The sequence below is a fragment of the Octopus bimaculoides genome, chromosome 26 (assembly GCF_046866305.1).
Source record: "Octopus bimaculoides isolate indiv1 chromosome 26, ASM4686630v1, whole genome shotgun sequence".
NCBI classification, from domain to species: Eukaryota; Metazoa; Mollusca; class Cephalopoda; order Octopoda; family Octopodidae; genus Octopus; species Octopus bimaculoides.
In genome coordinates, this window is record NC_142953.1 from 11489840 (window position 1) to 11494839 (window position 5000).

A 5000-nucleotide genomic window follows, 5' to 3' on the forward strand; every position below is an offset into this window, starting at 1 on the left:
GCCCAGATAGCGGAAGCTATCGACTACCTCTAGTTTTTCACCCTGGAATGAGATAGAAGTTGTTTCCTGTTTGTTTGCAGTCTTTATTGCACCTGAACATCTGCCACAAACAAAAACTAACTTGCTAGTTAACCTGCCTTTGATGTTGCTGCATCTCTTATGTGTCCATAGCTTGCACTGGGTACATCTTATAGAGTTACTACCTACTCCTTTTCTACATACTGAGCAGGGCCATCTACCTGAAGGGGTTTGTGTTTTATCTACCTTCCTACTTATTAGGATTTTGGTTTTAGCTAGGTTGACTCTAAGGCCCTTCAATTCTAGACCTTGCTTCCACACCTGAAACTTCTCCTCTAGTTCTGATAGTGACTCCGCAATTAGGGCAAGGTCATCAGCATAGAGGAGCTCCCAGGGGCAACCTGTCTTGAACTCCTCTGTGATTGCCTGGAGGACTATGGTAAATAATAGGGGGCTGAGGACGGAACCTTGGTGGACCCCTACCTCTACCCGGAATTCATTGCTGTACTCATTTCCAACCCTCACCTTACTGGCCGCATCTCTGTACATGGCTCGCACAGCTCTCACTAGCCATTCTTCTATCCCAAGTTTCCTCATTGACCACCAGATAAGGGATCGGGGGACCCTGTCAAAGGCTTTCTCCATGTCAACGAAAGCCAGGTACAGAGGTTTATCCTTGGCTAGGTATTTCTCTTGCAACTGTCTCACTAGAAATAAGGCATCAGTAGTGCTTTTACCTGGCACGAACCCAAACTGCATCTCATCTAAATTGATTCGCTCCCTAATTAGTTGGGCTATGACCCTCTCTGTAACTTTCATAACCTGATCTAACAGCTTGATGCCTCTGTAATTATTTGTATCTAAAGCGTCCCCTTTACCTTTGTAGCAGTTGACTATGATGCTGCTACACCAGTCATAGGGTATGTATATATATGTATATATGTATATATATGTATATATATGTATATATGTATATATATGTATATATGTATATATATGTATGTATATATATGTATATATGTATATATATGTATGTATATATCTGTATATATATATATATCTGTATATATATATATATCTGTATATATATATATGTATGTATATATATATGTATGTATATATATATGTATGTATATATATATGTATATATGTATATATATATGTATATATGTATATATATATATAAATGTTTAATTTACAAGGAAAGATCCAGAGGAACAGTTACAAGGCAGCCGAATGTCACATAAGCGCTTAAGGAATTAGTAATCACACTGGGTGGGTGTTAATTCCCCACTTTTAGGGAATTTTGTTGTTTAATTGTATTGTTGGCATTGTTATCTTATTGTTCATTTGATTTTTGTTCAACCCTACGTGTCTCTAGTTTTGACCTTATTAGTTTTGTGTTCGGCCCTTGTGGGCAATAAAGAAACGTTTATTGTTATTATTATTATTATTATTATTATTACTATTATTAGTATTTAGGGTGGCAAGCTGGCAGAAGCGTTAGCACGCCAGGCAAAATTCTTATTGACATTTCGTCCTTCTTTATGTTCTGAGTTCAAATTCCACCAAAGTCGACTTTGAATTTCATGCTTTTGGGGTCGATGAGTTTGTTTTCTTTCTCGATTAACACTATGTCTGGCTTCCTATTCTCTATCTCATGGCTACACTGAATCATAAAATCCCATAGGATCTTTGCATTTCTGTTTTTGATGATGCCTTCAGGTTTGTGGTCGTACCAATCTTTTGCTCTGTCAAGTCCATACTTAGTGCAAAATATTTAATTATTATTTATTATCTTCTTCTAATTAGAAATTATATAATTATAGACCATCATTAAATAACAGACTCATTTAAAATAAATAAGCAATTATAAACAAATATATCTTCAAATTAACAAACTAACCAATTAACTCAGAGAAATTATTGATGATGGCAACCAGTCAACCAGATCAAACCAATCAACTTAGTCAGTTTAGTCAACCAACCGTGATATATTTAGTCTGCTAGATCTATTGGTCAGTCCTAAACAAACAAATATTTGGGTCGTCATTTCTGTGCATGCGAGAAAAAGACCAAAACTGACATCAATGGACTTATCCTCTCTGAGTTATAGAAGCAATGCGGGAGCACCCGTGTAGTTAATCGCTGTGTTAAAACTAGCAGCCAAACCTCCTTCAAATCACATACCGACTTGGGAAATGAAATGAAAGGATATAATGGATAACATTGTGTAACACGATTTTTGTCCTTCGGCAGTAACTGTTATTTCTTATTTGCTTACCACTAGAAAGTATGAAAAATGGCTAATATATTCTTCAAACTTTGTTTTTCTTACATTTATTAAAACCTCAAAGAACCCCTCTCAACACACTGACTATGATATCCCCTCACTACATCTGCTCACAATCAGATATATATATATATATATATATACTGTCAGCCACTAAGGGACATGCTTAAGTAGTTATGGTCAATCAAGCAACTGACAAGCAAATCTGTGGTATTGAGTAGAATATTTGCTATAAGGATATTTCTGCTTCAGCGTCTCAGTACTTAATCTCTGAAATATAATGGAAAATGTCTCGGTCACAACAGCAAAGTTTAAAGGGAATCGTAGACATTTCCTTTGATTTTAAGAAAAGCAAATGGGAAATAACACTTGCTCTTTAACTTGTTTCAGTCATTTGACTGCGGCCATGCTGGAGCACCGCCTTTAGTCGATCAAATCGACCCCAGGACTTATTCTTTGTAAGCCTAGTACTTAATCTATCGGTCTCTTTTTGCCGAACCGCTAAGTTACGGGGACGTAAACACACCAGCATCGGTTGTCAAGGAATGACGAATGAAAAGTGTTGCAGTAAAATTTGTGCCTTTCTTGCTCACGGCAGATGAAAAGCAGTCAATATTGAATGCGTGTTGTGAACTGAAAGAACAATTGGAAGTTGATCCGGACCTTTTTCTGAAGGCCATCCCTGGTGACGAAAACGGGTGCTACGGAATTTGCAGATGTAGAAGTGGTAAAGAAAGAAAGAAAAAAATAAACGACGGAGGTGTTAAAAAGCATCACTTCACATGAGTTCCGGCACTGTTTCGAATTGAGAAAAATGCGATTGGACCGATGCATTGCTTCAAATGGAGGAAACTCTGAAGGCGATAAAAGCGTAAACATGTAAAATTAAATGAATAAAATAATACTGCAAAATTCCGGTTTGTTTTGGGGTACCCTCTCGTACACACAGATTGGGATCAGGCAATACTTCACCGAGAGGAGATATAAGCTTCTGTTTATTCCTGTCTGAAGTATCGTCCGATACTTCAGACTTATCGTCCGATGAATTTACTTTATTGACATTCTTCATCGAGAGAATTTTTATTCCTTTCAACCTTTCAGTCAAGTCCGCCTTTCTTCCACTAACATACTGTCCGTATAATCTTAAATATTTCTTTAACTCAGGCACAGTAAGTACTTCGATAGCTGAATCATCGAGCTGCTTTATATCCATGATAAGACGTAAAACAATAACAATAGCGTGGAGATAAACTACTTATAGGAAATCCTATAGAGACGCATATACTCATAGGAGTTACTTGACCACAGCACCGACAACGATAACAATAAAAATGAGCCAATGACGGAGTCTCTGCGTCTGTTATTCAGCCTACTAGAAATAGTAACCGAATCTCCTCGAAACATATCCCTAAAAAGGAATGATTCAGTTAAAATAATTTTAGAAAAATGTTATAGTTCCGGCCGGAATAACTTTTGATAATTAATTATCTCGGTTAATATTGACCAGGGACAAAAAGCGCGAGAGCAAGACTAGCCTAACGAGAACTCCTCTACCTACTCTCTTGGTTTGCGAGAAATAACAGTGAAGTCTCCTTTGAAACAGGCATCCCCATTGAGAAGGATAATGCAGACCTAAATTGACTGGGAATATTTTTGAGCATGGAACTGCTTAATCAATGCTCACCTAGGGTTAAACGTCAGCAGAAGCAATCTACTTTGAAATAGGATTATATGGATGCCTGTTCTGGCACTGTCAGTCTATATATCGATGGCAAAGAGATGAATGGCTGCTGTCTCTAGCGGCCGAAACAAAGCGAAACAAGGTTGACTTCAAGTGAACTAATGGTCTCTGCACTGGAGGTGACAAGGATTTATTTCCCCTCTATCGATATAAACTAAAGTGTATTTTGTACCAAAAAGCTAATACGAGTCTCCATCGAGGTAGGTACCACAGAATAGTTTACATTATTTACATTTGACGGACATTGTCTTCATCTTGTTTGTTGTTAATACAACGTTTCGGCTGATATACCCTCCAGCCTTCATTAGGTGTCTTGGGGAAATTTTTCTCATTTGTAAGGTATTTTTCGATGTTATTATTATTATTGTTCAGTAGTTTTATTTTTATAACGTGCTTTCACTTCACTACCGAGCGAAGCTCTGTGTGCTTTGGGTATGTGCTGTGGTTTGCTGTGATGCTCTTATGGTTACTGTATTGAAAGTGTTTTGCGTAGGATGTGTGCAGTGCCCAGTAGTGCTTATGCAGTGCCCAGTAGTGCTGTGTGCAGTGCCCAGTAGTGTTGTGTGCATTGACCAGTAGTGTTGTGTGCAGTGCTGTGTGCAGTGAGCAGTAGTGCTTATTATCATTATTATTATTATTATTATTAAGGTCTCTGCCTGGAATCGAACTCTGAATCTTGGGGTTAGTAGCTCTCGATCTTAACCACTACACCATATAACATCGAAAAATACCTTAGGAATGAGAACCCAGGTTTGAAATTTCCCCAAGACACCTAATGAAGGCTGGAGGGTATATCAGCCGAAATGTTGTGTTAACAACAAACAAGATGAGGACAAATATCCGTCAAATGTAAATAAGATAAATAATGTACATAATTCCTCATCTCTTAAATATCGAACTGTATTACCACAGAATAGTTTGTTATAATAGAACAGCCATGTTTAAGTG

The 5000-nt window shown here is 37.5% G+C and overlaps 1 long non-coding RNA gene across 1 annotated transcript in view; it reads left to right on the forward strand.

The window, feature by feature from the left end:
• The first annotated feature begins 2099 nt into the window (after positions 1 to 2099).
• LOC149130942 (uncharacterized) overlaps positions 2100 to 5000 on the forward strand; it is an 81468-nt gene continuing 78567 nt past the window's right edge. Inside the window, exon 1 of the long non-coding RNA XR_016238496.1 lies at positions 2100 to 4252. This is a non-coding gene — a long non-coding RNA (uncharacterized LOC149130942). The remainder of the gene's footprint in view (positions 4253 to 5000) is intronic.